We start from the raw sequence: 24,068 nt of genomic DNA, 5'->3' as shown, positions 1-24,068 counted from the left end.
TCAACATACGAAAATCATTTGTATTTCTATACAGTGGCAATAAATGATTGGAAATTGACGTGTTTTTTCTTTTGCTTGAGGAAGATGGTCCCTGAGCTCACACCTGTGCCAATCTTCTTCTACTTTGTATGGGATGCTGCCACAGCATGGCTTGATGAGCAGTGTGTAGATCCATGCCCAGGATCTGAACCCGAGAACCCAGGGACGTGGAAGTGAAGTATGCGAACTTAACAACTTCACCACCAGGCCGGCCCCCAGAAATTGACATTTTTAAAGTGCAACTTACAATAGCAACAAAAATCATAACATATTTAGAAATAAATCCTATAATATGCCTGTAGAATCTCTATGCTGAAAACTACGAAACACTGATAGAAGAAGTAAAAGAAAACTTCAATAAGCAGGGAAATGGTCTTAGTCTATTCGGGCTGCTATAACAAAACCCACAGACTGGATAGCTTATAAACAACAGACATTTATTTCCCACAGTTCTGGAGGCTGAGAGTCCAAGATCAAGGCGCCAGCATGGTCACATTCTGGTGACAGCCTGCTTCCTGGTTCACAGCCGGTGCCTTCTTGCTGTGTCCTCACACGGTGGAGGGGACAAGGGCTCTTTCGTTCTTCAGCTGGTAAATAAGTGGCACATCCATCCAATGGAATATTATTCAGTAATAAAAAGGAATAAGCATTTTATATGTGAGACGAAATGGATGAATATCAAATACAATCTGCTAAGTAAAGAAGGTAAAGCTCAAGAAGTTGTTACACAGTGTGTGATCCCATCCCTGTGAGATTCAGGAAGAAGCAGAACTACTGATAGGGAGCAGATCAGTGTTGGCTAGTGGGGAGGAGGGGCTGCCACAAGGGGCAGACAGGGAATTTTGGGAGCAGCAGAGCTGTTTTCTGTCTTGATTTCTGTGGTGGTTTATGAATGTATGTGTTCATAACAAATAGTACTGTAAAATAAAAAAACTTGACTTTTATGGCATGTGAATCATGCCTCCATTACTTCCTTTGAAAAAATCAGTAGGAAAGTTTTAAAAAGACAAATAAAGGGGAAAAAACTGGAGGAAACGAATAGAAAAAAGAAATAAAATTACAGACCCAAAACTATGTCTATAGCTATTTATTTTTAATTTTATATATTTTTAATAAAAATTATATATTTTAAAGTATCAAATGCTGATTTGATGTACATATACGTAGTGAAATAACTACTGCAGTCAAGCTAATTGACACCTCATCTCCTCACAGAGTTACCAGTTTTTTTGTCATAAGAGCACCCAGCTACTCTTTTAGCGGATCTCAAGTATTCAGCACAGTAGTATTAACTGTGGTCATCGTGCTGTACATTAGATCTCTGGACTTATTCAACCCACGTCACTGCAGCTTTGTACCCCTGAGCACCATCTCCCCCCGCAACCCTAGCCCCTGGTAACCGTTCTAATCTCTGCTTCTATGAGTTCCATGTGTTTTTTTGTTTTTTTAGATTCCACCTATAAGTGAGATTATACCACATTTGTCTATCTCTGTCTGGCTTGTTTCGTTTAGCATAATGTCCTCCAGGCTCGTCCGTGTTGTCACAAATGGCAGGATTTCCTTCTTTCTCATGATTGAATAATATTCTGTTGTGTATATGTACCACATCTTCTTTATCCATTCATCTGTCAACGGACACTTGGGTTGTTTCCATATCTCGGCTACTGTGATTAATGCTGCAGTGAACATGGGGGTGCAGATATCTCTTTGAAATACTGATTGCATTTCCTTTGGATATATCCCAGGAGTGGGATTGTTGGATCACGTGGTAGTCCTACTGTTAACTTTTTCCCTTACATTCTTTTATTTATCATATATGTGCAGATCTGGTTTATGTACAATGATCGGTTCTATCAATCATTCAAGGTGTTCTATTGATACGATTGCTAATTTTTTGAGGAAGCTGCATACTGGTTTCCACAGTGGCCACACCAATTTACATTTCCACAAATGGTGCACAAGGGTTCCCTTTTCTCCACATCCTCAACAAGACATGTTATTTTTTGCTGATGGCCATTCTAACAGGTGTGAGGTGATATCTGATTGTGGTTTTGATTTGCATTTCCCTGATGACTAGTGATGTTGAGCACCTTTTCATGTAACTGTTGGCCATTCGTATGTCTTCTTTTGAGAAATGTTTCTTCATATCCTTTGCTCATTTTTCAGCTGAGTTACTTGTTTCTTGCTATTGAGTTGTATGAGTTCTTTATATATTTTGGATATTAACCCCTCATCAGATTACAGTTTGCAAATATTTTCTCCCATTCTGTAGGTTGTCTCTTCATTCTGTTGATGATTTCCTTTGCTGTGCAGAAGCTTTTTAGTTTGAATGAATCCCATTAGTCTACTTTTACTTTTGTTGCCTCTGCTTTTGGGGTCATGTCCAAAAAAAGCATTGCCCAGACCAATCTCAAGTTTTTCTCCTATATTTTCTTCTAATAGTTTTATGGTCTCAGGTCTTAAATTTAAGTCTTTAATCCATTTTGAGTTAATTTTTACATACGGAGTGAGGTAAGGGTTCAGTTCTTCCATGTGTGGAAAACCAGTTTCCCCAACACTGTTTGTTGAAGAGACTATCCTTTCCCCGTTGTGTATTCTTAACAACTTTGTCAAAGATCAATTTACATTAATGCATGGAGTAATTTCTGGGCTCTCTCTTCTGTTCCATTGGTCTGTGTGTCTGTTTTAATGCCAGTGCCATGCTGTTTTGATTACTATGGCTTTGTAGTATGTATATATATATATATATATATATATATATATATATATATATATATATATATATATATATATATACACATATAGGTGAGGAAGATTAGCCCTGAGCTAACATCTGTTCCCATATTCCTCTATTTTTGGTATGTGGGGCACCACCACAGCATGGCTTGATGAGCAGTGTGTAGGTCCGCGCCCAGGATCTGAACCTGTGAACCCTGGGCCTCCGAAGTGGAGCAGGCGAACTTAACCACTATGCTACCGGGCTGGCCCCCATAGCTTTGTAGTATATTTTGAAGTCAGGAAGTGTGATGCCTCCAACTTTGTTCTTTTTGTTCAAGGCTGTTGCTGAACAACCTGTGCTTGAAACTCCTATCCCACCATTTTGTTTGCTCATCATTTTACACATTAGTGGACCGAAGAGTTCAGTTAAAGGCCGAGATTCTCGGGAGGGATGTAAAAATAAGACCCAAATGTATACTATCTACAAAAATTGCACTTTAAATATAAAGGCACAGACAGTTTGAAATAAAATAAAAATAAAAATCACAACAATTGGAAATGCAGTAGAGTTGCCTCTTTATGCCTCTTTATGCAGATAGAATCATACATGAGGAAACATCCGAAGAAACCCACAAACAGTTAGTACAGGTGCTGGAACAACTGGACACCCACATGCAAAAGCGTGAAGCTGGACCCTTACCTCACACCATCCACAAAATGAGTTCAAAATGGATCCAAGGCCCACATAAAAGAGCCAACATTATAAAACTCATAGAAGAAAACATAGGAGTAAATCTTTGTGACTTGAATTTGGCAATGATTTCTTAGATATAACACCAAAAGCACAAGCAACAAAAGAAAAATTAGACAAATTGGACTTCTTCAAAATGAAAAACTTTTGTGCATAAAAGGAGAATATTAAGAAGGAAAAAAGATAATCCACAATCCAAAATGGCAGAAAATATTTGCAAATCCCACATCTGATAAAGTTCTAGTGGCCACCAGGCCAGCCCCCTCTGCCCGGCAGGATGCCCTGAGTGATAGACGTCTCGACCCCACAGCACCTGGACGCTGGTCATCTTCCGCATTATCACGGAGTGAGTGTTGAACTGTTCTGACTTATTCAGAAACAGTGATGGAGCCCAGATTCCTTTCACAATCACCCTAGAGGTCAACGGCTTCAGTCTGCTCCTAAAGAACACACGGTGTTTGCGAGTCTGAGAACCAAAAGAATTGTCTTCACTTTTCTGAAGACTGTGTCTTATTATTTCACCTTAGTGACCATTTTCAAACTGGCTCCCAGTGGTGCCCTCCCACCTTGTTTATTTCTCTGAAAGTGGCCGTGGCTACTTGGCTGTTCCCTGTTCCCAACCCCCACGGTGTGACAAGGCCGATGACATCCGATTCCTGAGATGCTGACCTAGGTGGAGATTAACTCAGCCTCAGCCTGTGATGGGAAGTGATGGTCCCAGCTCTTCCTCCTCTCCCTCCCCTGTTCTCATCCTCCTGCTCTGCACAGTCTCAGAGTTGCCTGACATCATCACTGACAAGCCCTGCAGAGCCCAGAGATTTCTCTTTGAAGAAAAGAAAAACTCTGGAGAAATCAGAGGGATAAATAAGGAATGCAGCCAATTCCTGCCTTGTCCTTCTCCCAGACTAATCCTGCTGATGGCCAAGAGGATGAACAATGAGAGAGAGTGGTTTCTCTCATTAGAATTTTAAAATCCTCCAAGTAATGGATCATTTTGGAGCATCCTGTGTTTTCCTGCTTGTCCCAATAATATGTTATTACTAAACTTGAATAATTTTAATGGGGGAAATTCTTTATCTCATAAAAATGCTGAGCAGGGGATCCATTTAAAAAAATGTTATCAAGGTAACTCCAGGGGTTTACAAGGAACAAGGAGCCTACACCCCTGTGTTCCAGACATCAGCTGAGACCTTCTTGCCAGGAGCCAGGGCCCTTGGAGGGAGGGGTGCCCATGACCCTCCTCCAGCAGGGCGGACCTTCTCAGGTGGCATCCCCCAACATGGGCGCACACACCACAGGATCCTAGGTTGGCCACTGGCAGGCAGCCGGCTAGGGATATGGGGACAAGCGAAAACTGCTCACTCAGACTGGGACACCCCTGGGCTAAACTCAGGAGCAAGGTGTGATCCAGGCCTGTAGACCCACAAACCTCACCATGAGTTCTTTCCATCTGGATACGGTAGTGGAAAGGAGAAGGTGCTGGGCGGGGAAAAGCATTATGCTGAAAAGAGCTCCTGCCTCTGCCACCCACCTGGAGTTTGGTCTCCAACAAGCATGGGCTTTCTCACCTTTAGAGAAACGAGGGGTGGAAGCCATCGAGTTTCCTCGAGTGCTTGAGGGGCCTCATTTTCAGAGCTGCTCAGCTTCCTTCCCTGCCCACAGTGCGTCCACGGGACCCCAGCCCACGGCCCCTCCCTTCCGATCTTTCCCTTTGGAAGCTTCAGATGTGCCCACTCAGGCACCTAGTGGTTTGGGGTCCTGAGCTGATGCAATTTTAATGAGTTTCCATCATTTCCAAAGGGAAAAATGGGAGAGAGGTGGCTTGTTACTGAGACAGATCGCAGCGCACCTGGAAGGACAGGACACTCATTTCCATTTACCTCGTCTGATGACCCTCCAGTTCCATCAGTGGTTGAGTGAACGCGGCCTGTTCTTCCCAATCACGGTGCAAGTGTGTAATTTCTCCCAGTGGAATTTGATTTTAATGAGAGCCTAGCACATAGGAGAGAGTCATTATTTAGATAGCATGCACGCGTCAGGTTAATTTTAAATCAGCTTTTAGGTCAATCTGTCGTAATTATTCCATTAACTGTTTTCGACTAGCAATTTCAATAATTGTTTTACCATAATACTTCGCAGTGTAATTGCTGTTTGGAATCTGTTCATTGTGATGTCAGAGTCAGATCCTGGGCTCCCTCCCTGTGCCCGAGTTGTGTGTGTGTGTGTGTGTGTGTGCGTGCATGTGTGTGCATGTACAAGCATGTGGGGGGTGCTTCCTCTGATTATTAATGAATGCATTTTCACGAGGCTTATTGATATCAGGGAGCCATGCCTTTATTTATAAAAAATTGTTAAATAAAGTTTTAATGTTAGAATAGTTTTAGATTTACAAAAATTGTGATGATAATACAGAGTTCCCGTATACTTCACACCCAATTTTCCCTGTGATTAGCACCTTACATTAGTATGGCCCCTTTGTCACCATTAAAAAACAGTAGAAAAGATCAATGAAACAAAGAGCTGGTTCTTTGAGAAGATAAACAAAATTGACAAACCTTTAGCCAGACTTACTAAGGAAAAAGGAGACAAGGCTCAAATAAATAAAATTAGAAATGAAAGCGGAGAAATTACAATGGACACCACAGAAATACAAAGGATTATAAAAGAATACTATGAAAAGCCATATGCCAACAAATTGGACATCTAGAAGAAATGGATTAATTCTTAGACTCATACAACCTTCCAAAACTGAATCAAGAAGCAACAGAGAATCTGAACAGACCAATCACATGTGAAGAGATTGAAACAGTAATCAAAAACCTCCCAAAAAATAAAAGTCCAGGACCAGATGGCTTCTCTGGAGAATTTTACCAAACATTCAAAGAAGATTTAAAACCTATCCTTCTCAAACTATTCCAAAAAATAGAGGAAGATGGAACACTTCCTAACTCATTCTATGAGGCCAACATCACTCTGATACCAAAGCCAGGCAAGGACAATACAAAGAAGGAAAATTACAGGCCAATATCATTGAGGAACATAGATGCAAATATCCTCAACAAAACATTGGCAAACCAAATCCAGCAATACATTAAAAAGATCATACACCTTGATGGAGTGGGATTTATACCAGGGATGGTTCAACATCCGCAAATCAATCAACGTGATACACCACATTAACAAAACGAGGAATAAAAACCATATGATCATCTCAATAGATGCAGAGAATGCTTTTGACAATATCCAACATCTCTTTATGATAAAAAGTCTCAACAAAATGGGTATAGAAGGAAAGTATCTCAACATAATAAAGGCCATATATGACAAACCCACAGCCAACATAATACTCAATGGGGAAAAACTGAAAGCCATCCTTCTGAGAACAGGGACAAGACAAGGGTGCCCACTCTCACCACTCTTATTCAACACAGTACTGGAGGTTCTGGCCAGAGCAATTAGGCAAGAAAAAGGAATAAAAGGAATCCAAATAGGCAATGAAGAAGTGAAACTCTCGCTGTTTGCAGATGACATGATTTTATATATAGAAAACCCTAAAGAATCCATCAGAAAACTATTAGAAATAATCAACAACGACAGCAAATTTGCAGCGTACAAAATCAGCTTACAAAAATCAGTTGCATTTCTATACTCTAATAACGAACTGACAGAAAGAACTCAGGAATACAATCTCACTTACAATCGTAACAAAAAGAATAAAATATCTAGGAATAAAATTAACCAAGGAGGTGAAAGCCCTATAGAACGAAAACTATAAGGCATTGTTGAAAGAAATCGATGGTGACATAAAGAAATGGAAAGATATCCCATACACATGGATGGGAAGAATAAACATATTTAAAAAGTCCATACTACCTAAAGCCGTCTGCAGAGTCAATGTAATTCCAATCAGCATTCCAATGACATTCTTCACAGAAATAGAACAAAGAATACTAAAATTCATTGGGGCAACACAAGACCCCAAATAGCTAAAGCAATCCTGAGAAAAAGAACAAAGCAGGAGGCATCACAATCCCTAACTTCAAAATATAATGCAAAGGTCTAATAATCAAAACAGCATGGTACTGGTACAAAAACAGACGTACAGATCAATGGAACACATTGAATGTCCAGAAATAAAACCACACATATAGGGACAGCTAATCTTCAACAAAGGAGCTAAGAATATAGAATGGAGAAAGGAAAGTCTCTGCAACAAATGGTGCTGGGAAAATTGGACAGTCACATGCAAAAGAATGAAAGTAGACCATTATCTTTTGCCATACGCAAAAATTAACTCAAAATGGATCAAACACTTAAAAGTAAGACTTGAAACTATAAAACTCCTAGAAGAAAATATAGGCAGAACACTCTTTGAGTTCGGTCTTGGAGGGATCTTTTCAAATTCCATGTCTACTCAGACAAGGGAAACAAAAGAAAAAATAAACAAGTGGGACTTCATCAGACTAAAGAGCTTCTGCAAGGCAAAAGAAATGAGGATCAAAATGAAAAGACAACGGAGTGATGTCAGCATCATGGCGGAGTGAGCTTCCCCCATTGAACTCTCCCCCTCTAAGACACAATAAAAAGGGCATTCATATTCCAACAGAAGCTATTCACACAACACAGGGGACATCTGAGGCACTCAAGCAGCCATACACCCGAGGACGGAGGTGCTGGAATCCCCATAGGAATTGGAAGGAGGTTAGAGGAGCTCCTTTCCTTCCCCAAGGACTGCGTCCCAGAGACTGAGACCACGCGGCTCTCAGAGGAGGGGGAGGGGTGGCTCACTGCGTGAAAACCGGCACTCTCCAAGACCCCTCATGGCCTAAGGAGATACCCCTAGAGAGGGAGCTGAACTGTTGCGAGGGTAGTTTCAACCAACTAGCCCCTCAGGAGAGCAGAGAGTGACAGTGAGGCGAGAAACCTCTGAGATAGGGGAGGCGAAATAAGCGCCCCTCTCCCATGCAGCCCGCCTGACTGGTGCTTCAGCACAGTGGTACTTCAGCATAGCCTCCTCCCCAGAATCAGCAGCCCCCAGGAGCCCAGGCCCCACCAGCAGGGGCAGCGTGACCGTGCCCCACCCCCACAGGCAGCAGTCCCTAGGTGCCCGGGCCAACCAGCAGCAAGGCGAGTCTATGCCCCCACACCAGAGGCAGCGGCAGCTCAGGCCCCACAAGGTCACAGCCCCAGCTGCTCTGGCTGGACCAAGCCATGGCCCCAGCTTTCCCAGCTTCCCCGTGTCACAGCCCCAGCTCCTTCGGCTGGACCACCCCTGTTCCCTGGCTCCAGTGGCTTTGGCTTGGCCTGTGCTCAGGCTCCAGCTGACTTGGCACCAGCAACTTCAGCCCACAGCACTCCAGTTCCAGCTTCTTTCGCCCACTGGTGCCCCAGCTCCTGCTTCTTCGGCTCAGCGCACTCCAGTTCCAGCTTCTTCGGCCCAGCGGCACTTCAGCTGCAGCTGCTTCAACCCACCTGCACCCAAGCCCCAGCTGCTTTGGCCTAGCTGTGCTCCAGTCTCAGTTGTTCCCATGCTCCAGCTCCAGCTGTTCCCACACTTACCCCCCAGCAGCCTCCACTCAGCCACGCCTCAGATCAGCCAGGGGACCATGAGAGTGCCCGAGGATTGAGGCAGGGCAGAATACACGGCCCTTGACCCCCAATCAGCAGCAGCAAGAGGAAACTGCGACCATATATTTTCAGTATGAGGAAAAGTAAGCCAACACCGACAGGCACGATGCAAAAATATATTAAATCTCCAGACCGAAAGGAAAATGACAAGCACCCAGAAGTCAACCCAGAAAGCACAGAATTGTATAACCTTAATGGCAGAGAATTCAAAATAGCCATCATAAAAAAGCTTAATGAAATACAAGAAAACACAGACAGGCAATTCAATGAAATCAGGAAGTTCTTCACAAAGGAGATGGAAACCGTAAAAAAAAAATCCAATCAGAAATCTTAGAGATGAAAAATACAATAGAGGAGATAAAGACAAATCTGGAAACCTTAAGCATCAGAGCCAACAATATAGAGGAAAGAATTAGCAATATTGAGGACAGCAATGCAGAAATGCTTCAGATGGAGGAGGAAAGAGAACTAAGACTAAAAAGAAATGAAGAAACTCTTCGAGAAATATCCAACTCTAGGAAATCCAACATAAGGATTATAGGCATTCCAAGGGAGAAGAGAGGGAAAAAGGAACAGAGAACTTGTTCAAAGAAATAATATCTGAGAACTTTCCAAACCTGGGGAAGGAGCTGGAAATACCGGTGAATGAAATCAATAGATCTCCTAAATATATCAACACGAAAAGACCGTCTCCAAGGCATATAGTAGTAAAGGTGGCAAAAGTCAATGACAAAGAAAAAATATTAAGGGCAGCCTGAACAAAAAAAAACACATACAAAGGATTTCCTATCAGGATCTCAGCTGATTTCGTGACAGAAACTTTACAGGCTAGGAGAGAGTGGAACGATATATTCAAAATTCTGAAGGACAAAAACTTTCAGCCAAGAATACTCTATCCATCAAAAATATCCTTCAGATATGATGGAGAAATATTAACTATCCCAGATAAACAAAAGCTATGGGAGTTCATTGCCACAAGACCCCCACTACAAGAAGTGTTCAAGAAGGCCCTCATACCTGAGGGAAAAAAGAGAAAGGGGATTCAAAGTTTTGAACAAGGAGGAAAATAGGTCAACAAAACCAGAAAAATTGCAGTCCTCTATCAAAATAGATTAGCAAACACTTCAATATAAAACCAAAGATCAGGGGCTGGCCCGGTGATGCAAGTGGTTAAGTGCACCTGCTCAACTGCACCGACCTGGGGCTTGCCAGTTCGGATCCCAGGCGCAAACAGACGCAGCGCTTGTTCTGTGGCATGCGTCCCATATAAAGTGGAGGAAGATGGGGATGGATGTTAGCCCAAGGCCAGTCTTCCTCAACAAAAAAAGAAAAAAAAAGAGGACATTGGCAGATGTTAGCTCAGGGCCAATCTTCCTCACACACACAAAAAAAAGATCAAGGGAAGGTAAGTACCAAGCATAAATATAACCTCATCATGTTAAACACAAACTCACAACACAAGAAGGACTAAGATGTGACAACAATAACTTAGAAGGGAAAGAGGAAAGGGATCGAATTGACTTAGTCTAAGGGAATAAGAGGCCATCAAAAAATGGACTATCACATACAAGATATTTTTTATACGAAGCTCATGGTAACCACTGACCAAATAATCAGAACAGAATCACACATGATAAAGAAAGAGAAAACTAAGGGAACTCCCATACAGAACTACCAAACTAAATTGGTAGTCTGAAACACATGGGACAAGAAACAAAAGAAATGCAAAAGAACCAGAAAAAGAGCGATAAAAAAACAACAAGCCCCCATATATCAATAAGTACCCTAAATGTAAATGGACTGAACTCTCCAATCAAAAGACACAGAGTGGTGGGATGGATTAAAAAACAAGACCCCCAATAATATGCTGCCTCCAGGAAACACATCTCAGCTCTAAAGACAAACACAGGCTCAGAGTGAAAGGATGGAAGACAATATTCAAAGCTAATGGCAAACAAAAGAAAGCAGGTGTTGCCATACTTATATCAGACGAAGTTGACTTCAAGATAAAACAGGTAATGAGAGACAAAGAGGAGCAATATATAATGATAAAAGGCACACCCCACCAAGAAGATGTATCACTTTTAAATATATATGCACCCAATACAGGAGCACCAAGGTACATAAAGCAACTATTGAAAAACCTAAAAGGAGATATTAACAACAACACAATAGTACCAGGGGATCTTAACACCCCACTCTCGTCAATGGACAGATAACCCAGACAGAAAATAAATAAGGAAATAATGGACCTAAACAAAATCTAAATGAGATGGACTTAATAGACATATACAGAGCACTCCATCCAAACACAGCAGATTACAAATTCTTCTCAAGCGTGCATGGAACATTCTCAAGAATAGACTATATGTTGGGAAACAAGGCATGCTTATATAAATTTAAGAAGATTGAAATCATAACAAGCATCTTTTCAGACCATAATGCCATGAAGTTAGAAATCAACTACAAGGAAAAAACTGGGAAACTGACAAAGCTGTGGAGACTCAACAGCTACTAAACCACCAATGGATCATTGATGAAATTAAAGGAGAAATCAAAGCATAGCTGGAGACAAATGAAAATGAAAATACACCGTACCAATCATATGGGATGCAGCAAAAGCAGTCCTGAGAGGGAAACTCAAAGCAATACAGGCCCACCCTAACATACAAGGAAAAGCCCAAATAAGCAACCTCAAACTATGCCTAACAGAATTAGAAAAATAAGAAGAAACAAAGCCTAAAGTCAGCAGAAGGAGGGAAATAATAAAAATCAGAGCATAAATAAATGATAATGAAATTTAAAAAACAGTAGAAAGGATCAATGAAACAATGAGCTGGTTCTTTGAGAAGATAAACAAAATTGACAAACCCTTAGCCAGACTCACCAAGTAAAAAAGAGAGAAGGCTCAAATAAATAAAATTAGAAATGAAAAAGGAGAAATTACAACAGATACCACAGAAATACAAAAGATTATAACAGAATACTATGAAAAACTATATGCCAACAAATTGGACAATCTAGAAGAAATGGATAAATTCCTAGACTCATACAACATCCCAAAACTGAATCAAGAAGAAATAGAGAACCTGAATCAACCAATCACAAGTAAAGAGATTGAAACAGCAATCAAAAACCTCCCAAAAAATAAAAGTCCAGGTCCAGATGGCTTCTCTAGAGAATTTTACCAAACATTCAAAGAAGACTTGATACTTATCCTTCTCAAACTATTCCAAAAAATAGAGGAAGATGGAATACTTCCCAACACATTCTACAAGGTCAACATCACTCTGATACCAAAGCCAGGCAAGGACAATACAAAGAAGGAAAATTACAGGCCAACATCGCTGATGAACATAGATGCAAAAATCCTCAACAAAACATTGGCAAACCAAATCCAGCAATACATTAAAAAGATTATACACCATGATCAAGTGGGATTTACACCAGGGACACAGGGATGGTTCAACATCCACAAATCAATCAGTGTGATACACCACATTAACAAAACGAGGAATAAAAACTATATGATCATCTCAATAGATGCAGAGAAGGCTTTTGACAAGATCCAACATGCATTTATGATAAAAACTCTCAACAAAATGGGTATAGAAGGAAAGTACCTTAACATAATAAAGGCCATATATGACAAACCCACAGCCAACATCATACTCAATGGGGAAAAACTGAAAGCCATCCCTCTGAAAGCAAGGACAAGGCAAGGATGCCCACTCTTGCCACTCTTATTCAACACAGTACTGGAGGTTCTGGCCAGAGCAATTAGGCAAGAAAAGGGAATAAAAGGAATCCAAATAGGCAATGAAGAAGTGAAACTCTCACTGTTTGCAGATGACGTGATCTTATATATAGAAAACCCTAAAGAATCCATCAGAAAACTATTAGAAATAATCAACAACTGCAGCCAAGTGGCAGGGTATAAAATCAACTTACAGAAATCAGTTGCATTTCTATATACCAACAACGAACTAACAGAAAGAGAACTCAAGAAGACAATCCCATTTACAATTGCAACAAAAAGAATAAAATATCTAGGAGTAAATTTAACCAAGGAAGTGAAAGATCTATACAAGGAAAACTATAAGACATTACTGAGTGAAATCAATGATGACATAAAGGAATGGAAAAAGATTCCATGCACTTGGACTGGAAGAATAAACATTGTTAAAATGTCCATACTACCTAAAGCCATCTACAGTTTCAATGCAATCTCAATCAGAATCCCAAGGACATTCTTCACAGAAATAGAACAAAGAATACTAGCATTCTTATGGGGCAACAAAAGACCCCGTATAGCTAAAGCAATCCTGAAAAAGAAGAACAAGGCTGGAGGCATCACAATCCCTGACTTCAAAACATACTACAAAGTGATAGTAATTAAAACAGCATGGTACTGGTACAAAAACAGACACACAGATCAATGGAACAGAATTGAAAGTCCCAAAATAAAACCTCATATCTACGGGCAGCTAATCTTTGACAAAGGAGCTAAGGACATACAGTGGAGAAAGGAAAGTCTCTTCAATAAATGGTGCTGGGAAAACTGGATAGCCACATGCAAAAGAATAAAAGTAGACCATCTTCTTTTGCCATACACAAAAATTAACTCAAAATGGATCAAAGACCTGAAGGTGAGACCTGAAACTATAAAACTCCTGGAGGAAAATATAGGTAGTACACTACTCGCCAGCAGCCATAAAGGGATATTTTTGAATTCCATGTCCACTCAGACAAGAGAAACAAAAGAAAAAATTAAAAAGTGGGACTTCATCAGATTAAAGAGCTTCTACAAGGCAAATGAAACCAGGATCAAAATGAATAGGGAAACCACGAGCTGGGAAAAAATACTTGCAAAACTTAAATCTGACAAGGGATTAATCTCCATAATATATAACGAACTCACACAACTGAATAACAAAAAAACAAACAACCCAATCAAAAAATGGGCACAGGAAATGAACAGACACTTCACCAAAGAAGATATACAGATGGCCAACAGGCACATGAAAAGATGCTCAACATCACTAATCATCAGGGTAATGCAAATCAAAACCACACTAAGGTATCATCTTACACCCGTTAGAGTGGCTATAATCACCAAGACAAAAAGCAACAAATGCTGGAGAGGCTGTGGAGAAATGGGAACCCTAATCCACTGCTGGTGAGAATGCAAACTGGTGCAGCCTCTATGGAAAACAGTATGGAGACTCCTCAAAGAATTAAAAACAGGGCTGGCCCCGTGGTGTAGCAGTTAAGTGCGCGCACTCTGCTGCTGGCAACACAGGTTTGGATCCTGGGCACGCACTGACACACTGTTTGTCAGGCCATGCTGTGGCGGCGTCCCACATAAAGTGGAGGAAGATAGGCATGGATGTTAGCTCAGGGCCAGTCTTCTTCAGCAAAAAAAAAAATAAAAAAGAGGAGGATTGGTATGGATGTTAGCTCAGGGCTGATATTCCTCACACACACAAAAAATTAAAAACAGGAATACCTTATGATTCAGCTATTCCACTACTGAGTATCTACCCAACAAACCTCAAATCAACAATCCAAAGAGACTTATGCACCCCTATGTTCATCGCAGCATTATTCACTATAGCTAAGAAGTGGAAGCAACCCAAGTGTCCGTCGACAGATGACTGGATGAGGAAGATGTGGTATATATATACAATGGAATACTACTCAGCCATAAAAAAAAACACAAAATCGTCCCATTTGCAACAACATGGACGGACTGGAGGGTATTATGTTAAGTGAAATAAGCCAGACAGAGAAAGACAAACACTGTATGACTTCACTCATATGTGGAATATCAACTAATACATGGGCAGAGAGAACAGTTTGGTGGTTACCAGGGGGAAGGGCGCTGGGGGGTGGGCACAAGGGGTCAAGGGGCGCATTTATATGGTGACCGACAAATAATAATGTACAACTGGAATCTCACAATGTTATAAACTATTATGACCTCAATAAAAATTTTTTTTAAAAAGGATAGAGTAACTAATCAATATATTATTGCAAAAGACTGTCATAAAAAAAGGCCTTTTTCTGGAGATTCAAAGCATTATAAAAAGAAACAAATTACAATGAAACAACTTTTAGAGTTTATATTTACAGAAAACAATTTTAGGACAAAAGTTAAATAATTCAGCAAAATAATAGTAAATTATACAACAGTAAATTATATGCTACCATATTATAGGAATTATGTAAGTTGCATAGCAGTAATTCTTAAATTTCCATGTTATCGGATGCCTTACAAAAGTATTATGTTATTGGAAGTGATATTTAGATTAATACTTTACATACATTACTTTCCTCTAAAAAATATTGAAAGTTGGAGGTACTTCATGGGGTAACATTTTAAAGAACTGCTTATCTTTCCAGATACACCTCACTAGTTACGAGATCCGGGAACCATATTGCTGTTATTTACTTGGTTGGAATTCCAAAGTGTCTGGACATGAGTGTGCACTAGTGTTGGTAAGATGGCACCCCTACGACATCTCCCGGCTCTGGAGTGTTCTGGGTAAGGGACAGGTGCCTTAAGGCCCCGTGCTGACCAGAGGCAGTGATGGCAGCGTGGCGATGGCAGGGGTGGTAGCAGTCGTGGTGGGGGTCTGTTACATGAATGAGAGAGGGAGATGCAGAAACCTCCAGGGGTCTGAAGTCTGTCAGTGGAATTTGTTGTTCAAATATCAAGATGTCCAAAGAAATCAGTTAGATAAACTAGAAAAAAAAGACAGTCTAGAAGTAGAAAGTGGGAAGAATGAGGAGTTGGCCCGTTAGTATCTTCCTTGTTCTGTTGCTTAGAATCTGAGCACTGAACCTGGGGTCTTTTGCCAACCCAAGTGGCTGCAGGCAAGGAAGGCTGGGAGGCCTTGCCACAGATCGCCCCTGATTCTCCCGGGGGCAGAGTGGAGCCAGGGGCCAGTTTGCAGGTTCTCTTCACAGGTGAACACCTGTGGGGACCAGTAGGCCGGCTGAGGCTGTTCTGAGAAGTGTTCGTGCTGTCACACAGGCTGCCCTGGCACTATGGGCCTGGGGCAAAGTGCAAATAGAGACCACGTACCATATAGCTAAATGTTCAAATATATATATATATAATTCAAGCAACAAATGGTTGAATAACATATGTCACTCCTTTTTCTCTGGATAAACTAACCCTTCACACTGACCAGGAAGGCCAGGTGCGAATGTAATTCTCAGGCTCCTTGGAGTCTCGCACCAGACATGGTGAGAGGAGGGGAGCCAGCCCGGCTAGCTCTTTGCCCCTTCTCTTCTCACTCTCAGCTCTTTCGGACACTGCGAAGGCCCCACCTCTGCATTCAAATCTGTCCACATTCCTCAAAACTGCCACCTCCTGGGCACACGCAAGCCTAGAGAAACGCACTCCCTAGTGGCAAGATGCCACGCCTCACGATGGCAGACCCGGGGAAGAGAGGCCCTCACAGGCCTACTCTGGGAACGGGTCTGAGGCTGTTTGGGTGTGGAATTCTGGAGTTCTTGGTAGCTGGGGCATGGATTAGAAGAGGGGTCAAGCAAACTGACTCATGGGCCAAATATGCGCCCTCCACCTGTTTTTATAAATAAAATTTTATTTGAATATAGCCATGCTCATTCATTTACACATTATCTACGGCAGCTTTCTTGCTACAGTAGCAGAGCTGAGTAGTTGTGACAGAGATCATACGCCTGCAAAGCCTAAAATATTTACTCTCTGGACCAAGTGGGAGTGGGCAGGCTCCAATGGGCTTGCCTCCTTGGCTCCAGGCTTGAGAGATGTGGCTAGAGGAAGGCCAGAGTGGAGTTCCCTAAAGGGTGGAGACCCCAACCTGAATCGGACCGTGAGGAAACATCAGACAAATCCAAACTGAAGGAAATTCTGCTAAAACAATAGGCCTGTGCTCTTCAAAATGTCCATGTCATGAAAGACAAAAAAGGGTTAAGGAACTATTCTTGATTAAGGAAGAGTAAAGGGACATGACAACTAAAAGCAGTGAGATGACTACAAGACTGGATCTGGGAGCAGGGAAAAAATATGCTATAAAAAAACAATATTGGGACAACTGGAAAAATTTTCACAGGTCTGTTAATTAGGTAATAGCACTGTATTCATTTTCATTCCCAATTTGAAAATTATGCTGTGATAATGTACGTAGATTTCTTGTTTTTTAGGAAGTACACGATAAAATAATAAGGATAAAGGGATATGATGGCTGCAACTTACTCTCAAATAATGATAATAAAAATGCATACATGTAGAGAGAGAAAATAAAAATAAAGCAAATGTGGAAAACTGTTAACAGTGAATCTCTGTGAAGTCTTTCTAGGAAGTCTTTGTATTCTTGCAACTTTTCTATAAGTTCGAAATTATTTCCAAATAAAAAGTGGAAAAATAAAATATAGGGACAAGGCATTCCATCTCCCCTCCTCACCCACTGCACCCCTCCTCCCACCATTGTGCTCATTATCATTCAACAAACTATAACAAATAACAAATGAAAAGGACATGAGTATAGTTATGGAAAGGAAGAAGAAAAAAAAGTCATTTTTGGCAGCAGATGTAATGACCTCTGCAAGGCCCGCAGCGGTCTTCTTAGGCTTTGTTGACTCACAAGACGACCCAGGCCTCCTCGGCGCAGCTAGAAGGCTACAGGGCAGGAGCCGCAGCAGCCACAGAGCAGCCTCAGGTGTTCTTTGCAGCGAGGTCCTTGCTGCACTTCATTCAGTAGGTGCAAGGAGTCGAGATCAACACTGGGGCCTTTATGAGAGCTGCTTTGATGTAAAGCCCCATGCCTCACAGAGACGATCTCACAGTTCCACAGGCGTAGCTTCCAGGGTCTCTGCACGGGTCGTGCCCAGTTACAAGAGTTTCACACGCAGGAAGCTCAAAACAATCGTTTCCCCATCGGGTAGTCAGAGGGTCGCCAGCCCAGATGCAATTTACTAATGATCATTTTTACCGTAAGCAATGTTGCCTAGCTAAATAGTTGACACATACTTTCAGGAAGATAACCTAAGGTTAGATTCCAATGTGGAAGTGTTTGTTAACCCTTTGCCCATAGTCCACCTCCACGACTTTGGCTGACATTTTCAACATAGAAAAGGACAAGTTAGCACATTTTGTGATCACGAGGATTTGTATTAACCAGTGGGGTAAGGATGGCCCCTCCATGTCCTGTGCAACTGGAATAGTCTTTGGCTATCTGTCTTTATAATGCCTAAAATACCCCCTTTATTCTGGGAATTCTAGGCATTTTATATCAAATGATATTACAGCATAGTTTTCAGCAAATCAAATATACTACAATGAAATTTATTTAACCTTTTTAGAAAAAGTGTAGTTTTTCCCTATACACTAAGTGCAAATCAAGAGTTTTATCCAGTCTAATAGTACAGCTTAGGCCTGTACAATAACCAATGATTGCTTTAAAAATCTGCGTCGCTTTTGAAAATGTTTGCATTCCCATAAATGTTCACTAGATGGCAGCAGAGGACACTGCTCAGGCTCCAGTGCAGCCTTAAATTGACTCAAGCATTCTGGGTCCCAAGCTGTGGTCAGACTCCAGGATGCTGTTTAGGTGGCCTGGGGTTACCCTCTCCCACACATGGAGAGCTTTCTTTAACCTTGTATTGGTGACCCCAAACCATATTAAACTGCTGTCATTGTAGCTCTGCCTGGACCTGCTGGCCACCGCACAGCCCTTTGTCTGCTTGGGTGCTCTCAAACCTCTCTCCATGCAGATTCAGGTTTGAGGGGAATTGCAGTCAACTTGGCAGTTCCGCCTGCTTTATCAGGTGGCGGCCCATCACAAGCATGGGGTCTTCAGGTTCATTCTTTTGTCTTCACAGCCCCCCTCCAACCCTCCCAGCGAGACATTAACCTATCCCGGTAGCTCAGCTGCAGTGGGTTTCGGCCCAGGTCCCCTTCATAAGCAGTGAGCAGTGTCTCCTCTTGGTATGAATCTGGTTTTACTCCAGCCCGCTTCTGCCCTAATCTCTTGTCATATGCCGCAGAGTTTTCAACTTCAGAGAACGGGCAGATGGACTCTCCCTCTCAGCCATTTAATGCCTTGTCAGCGTTCCTTCCCCACCCCTCTATCTCACAGTCCATTGGTCAAACTGCATCGAGGGTCCGAAAGTCTAGCCCACTGCTCCACCACTCTGCAATGCCCATGGGGGCGGGTCTTCTTAGATTCAACTAATTCAGATTCACAAGACCACTGCGGGCCACATACCATCCTGGCCTATTCAAGGCCATAGGGCAGAAACCACACATGCTAGCAAGGCAGTGTAGATATTCCTAGCAGTGGGAATCTTGACTGCAGTCCACTCAGCAGACGGCTCAGGTGCAGGAAGACAAGAGCTACACCAGGCAGTCACTCCGATTTAAAAACCTCATGCCCCCGACCCCCGCCAAAATATCTTTGGTGACAACTCCATAGGTATGGTTTCCAGGGTCCCCACAAGGGACTTGCGGGTTAGAAAAGGAACCTAAGGCCATGGTGACTCCCAGTCCAGACAAAACTTACAAACCAGGAGTTATTTTTATTATAAGCAAAGTTGCCTAGTCACATAGTCTACACATACCATCTTTCTGTTTTCAGGAAAACACAGTTAGGAAACTAATCAGAAGTCAGATTCTCATATAAAGGAGAAAAGATTTTAATACATTACTCACAACCTAGAAATTAAAAGAATCGAATGGAAAACTCCTAAAATGAATGAAGGAGTTCAGCAAGGTGGCCAGATAGGGGGGAAAAGAGCCTTTTTATATACCAGCAATGATTAGAGAAGTAATGGGACAAATATTTCTCCTATAATAGGAACAGAAACCATAATGACTTAATATATATCATATACATAATACACCAAAACATGTCCTAGCCCTACATAAAGAATACTTTAAAACTTGATTGAAAATTCCTGAATAAACGAACCATGTTGATTGGATGGAAAGAGTCAATACTGGAGAGATGTAAGTGCTCTTCAAACAAACTACAAATATCGCATAATCCCAATAAAAATCCCAGTAGAATTTTTCTAAGGAATTTGAAAAACTGATCCTAAAGTTTAGCTTGGAAGCATACAGGTGCAAGAAAATTTTGGAAGAAAAGACTTGAACTTATATTATAGATATCAAACCTACTAGAAAGTTATAGTGATCAAAAGTGCAGCTTTGGCTCAGAAATATGTGTACATATCAGCAGAGCTGAATAATTATGTTCAGAAAAAAACACTTCAGTTTTCTTTTATGTTGACATAACATCTATACATAAAACACATAAATCTTAGGTGCAGAGCAGTGAATTTTTACATGTGTCTACATCTGCTTAGCCACCACACAGATCAAGATACAGATCATTTCTGGTACCCCAATAGGTTTGCTGGCGCTCTCTCCCAGTCGTTATCACACCCCCCATCAAAAGTAACCATGGGTTGGTTTTGCCCGTTTTTGAACTTTATACAAATAGAATCATACAGATGTAACCTTTTGTGGTTGACTTATTTTGATCAACACTGTATATGTGACATTCATCCAAGTGCGTGCATGTAGCAGTAGTTGTTCTTTTTCCTTGTTGTAGTATTCCATTCCATACAATAGTATTCTATTATATGAATACAACATAATATAGTTATCCATTCTAATGCTGATGGACATTGGAGTTGTTTCCAGTTTTTGGTCATTATGTATAAAACTGCTATGAACATTCTCATTCATGTCTTTTGGTGGACATAAGCACTAATTTACGTTGGGTATATACCCAGAAATGGCACTGCTAGGTCGTAGGATGAACATGTAAGTATAGTTGTAGCAGATACTGCCAGTTTTCCAAAGTGGTTGCACCACAGTGGGAGTTGAGAGTCTTGGTTTGTAGTGGTATCTCAATTGTGGTTTTACTTTGCATGTCCTTGATGACTAATGATACTGAATGACTTCTCATCATGCCTTGCCCTTTGGCTATCCTCTTTTGTAAAGGTCAGTGCAAGCCTTCTGCCCCTCCTCTCCTCTAAAAAATTGATTCAGATGTTTTCTTATCAATTTATAGGAGTCCATTGTCAGATACATTTCGCAAATATCTTCTCCTGGCCTGTCATTTACCTTTTACTTTCTTAACGGTGTCTTGATGAATACAAGTTCTACTAATTCAATTAATGTATAAGTTAATCCTATTTAATTTATAAATTAAATTGAATTAATTTGTTACCTTTTTATAGCTACTGTTATTTGTGTCTCATTTAAGAAATCTTTGCCTGCCCTTACAATTAACATTGTCTTATGTTTTCTTTAATAGTATTATTGTCTCATTTTCCACATTCAGGTCCATGAAGGTTCTGAAATTAACTTTTGTGTATGGTGTGAGACAGGGGTCAAGGTTCATGCTTTCTCGTATGACTATCCAATTGACCCAGCCTCATTTATTGGAAAGACCATCCATTCCCCCACTGAACTGTACTGGAGGTTCTAGCTAGTACAATTAAGGTAAGAAAAAGAAATAAAAGGTCCAGATTGAAAAGGAAGAAGAAAATGGTCTTTATTCACTGATGACATGATTGTCTACGAATAAAATCCTATAGATTGTGTAAAAAGCTACTCAAACTAATGAGCGAGTTTAGCAAGTTTTCAGGATATAAGATCAATATACAAAAATCAATTGTATTTCTATACGTTAGCAATAAACCATCAAACATTTATAAGTAATACTATTTGCAATAGCATAAAAAGTATGAAATAATTAGAGTTAAATCTGACAAAAGATGTGCAAGGCCTGTACACTAAAAACTACAAAACACTTCTGAGAGAAATTACATAATACATAAGTAAATGCAGAGACATACCATTTTCACACATCAGAAGACTCAATATTTTTAAGGTGTCAATTTTCCCTAGGTTTATCTATAGATTCATTGCAATCTCAATCAAAATCTGTGCAATTTTTCTTGTGAAAACTGGCAAACTGATTCTAAAATTCATTTTGAAATGCAAAGGCTATAGGATAGCCAAGCCAACTTTGAGAAAAAAGAACAAAATTGAAAGATTTAAATGACCTGATTTCAAGACTTATTATAAAGCTATGGTTATCAAGACCATGTGATATCAATGCTAATACAGATAAATAAATCAATGAACAGAATAGAGATTCCATAAATAAACTCACATTTATATGATCAATTGATTTTCAAAAACGTGGCAAAGGCAATTTGGTAGAGAAAAACTAGTCTTTTCAACAAATGGTTGAAACAACTAGGTATCTATATGCAAAGAAATTAACTTCTACCCATATTTCACACTATATATGAAAATTAATACAGCATTTCGCAGACATAAATTTAAAATTTAGAACTATAAAACTTCTGGAGAAAAAGTGGACAGAATCTTTGGGGCCTTGGGTTAGGAAAAAATTTCTTACATATGGAACCAACAGCACAATCTAAAAATAAAAATTAATAAATTAAACTTTATCAAAATTTAAAAAGTTTGCCTTTGAAGTATTTAAAAAGTCTGCTTCTGAAACATGCTTTTAAGCCACAGACTGGAAGAAAATATTGAGTCACATAACTGGAAAGACATATCCCGATAATGTAAAGAACTTTCAAAACTGAATAGCAAGAAAATGAAGAACCATGTTGATAGCTTTGTTTGTAGGAAAAAAAAAAAAAACCAGAAACTGGAAACAACCTAAAAGTCCAACAATGTGTGAATGGATAAACAAACTGTGGTATATCCATATAATGGACTACTACTCAGTGATAAAGAGGAAATGAACTATTGATACACTCAGCAACACTGCTGAATCTCAAAATAATTAAGCCCGACTCTCCTCCTCCCAAAAAAGCACACAGTAAACATTCATAATACAATTCTATAAAATGCAAACTAATCTATAGTGACGGAAAGAAGATCTATGGTTCTCTGAGGAGTGGTCATGGCAGACTGTGACTGGGAGGAGGAATTGCAAATGGGCAGAAGGAAACTTTTGGGGGTGGTGGCTACGTTCACTCTTGATTGTGGTGACGGTTTCAGGGGCATATACATACACACATAAAAATCAAATTGTACACTTTAAATATGTATGGGCTTTTTGTAAGTCACCTCAATAAAGCCATTTCAAACGAAAGGTGTGGAGGAACACAGAGGCCACATATGGTGTTTTAAATGGCCCAGGTTTTGCCACGAGACAAAGCTGGGCTGACAAGTCCCTTAGACTCCTCTGTAGAGACAATACCGCCCTCACAGGGCTTAAGAAACAGCGAAAGCTCAGGTAAAGCCCACGGCACTTGGCTAGGCACTCACCTTGGGCGCGCCATGCGAGGTGGAAGGGCGGCGGCAGGCAGCCTGCAATCAACTTCAAGCTGGAGCGCATTTTGGGTCTGTGACTTGAAGCAAGTTCCTTCACTTCTTGGTTTCACTGTCTCAGCTGCAGAGGTGATTAAACGACACGATACACCTAACCAGCCAGGCGCCAGGGACACAGGCGAGGAGGCGTCACGGCGTTCTCCGAAGAGCAGGTGGAGGTAGGCTGACCGCTAAATGGGAAGGACTTTGGTGTCTCATCTGGTGTGGCTGATGAGGGGTGGGGAGAACTGGTGCCTCCAGTGTTTGAGTCTTGGTGGCTGGAGTTGGAGACTCCTTTCACTGAGGCATTAAAGGAGGAGGATGAGCATTTGTCACTGAACTGAGATGATTATGAAATCCAGGCTATATGCTTGAACCTGACACATAAATGCATAGTTCATCAGACAGAAGATGAGACTGCCAGGCCTCTACTTGGGGACCAGACTACTTTGGACATGAAATCCATTGGGCGTGCTCACAGACTAGACTAGGTAGCTGTTGCCGTGTTGTTCTGCCAGGAGTTTAGATAGTCTTTCACAGGTAGTGTAAATCTATTGAAGAATTTTTTAGTGA

The 24,068-nt window shown here is 40.9% G+C and overlaps 1 long non-coding RNA gene across 1 annotated transcript in view; it reads right to left on the bottom strand.

The window, feature by feature from the left end:
* Positions 1 to 23,657, bottom strand: part of LOC131422324 (uncharacterized) — a 28,988-nt gene extending 5,331 nt beyond the window's left edge. Inside the window, exon 1 of the long non-coding RNA XR_009224066.1 lies at positions 23,454 to 23,657. This is a non-coding gene — a long non-coding RNA (uncharacterized LOC131422324). The remainder of the gene's footprint in view (positions 1 to 23,453) is intronic.
* Between the last annotated feature and the right edge of the window lie 411 nt (positions 23,658 to 24,068).

The sequence above is a fragment of the Diceros bicornis genome, chromosome 26, assembly GCF_020826845.1.
Source record: "Diceros bicornis minor isolate mBicDic1 chromosome 26, mDicBic1.mat.cur, whole genome shotgun sequence".
Classification (NCBI taxonomy): domain Eukaryota; kingdom Metazoa; phylum Chordata; class Mammalia; order Perissodactyla; family Rhinocerotidae; genus Diceros; species Diceros bicornis.
Note: the sequence above shows the minus strand (reverse complement) of the source record. Positions and strands in the feature narration are given on the sequence as shown.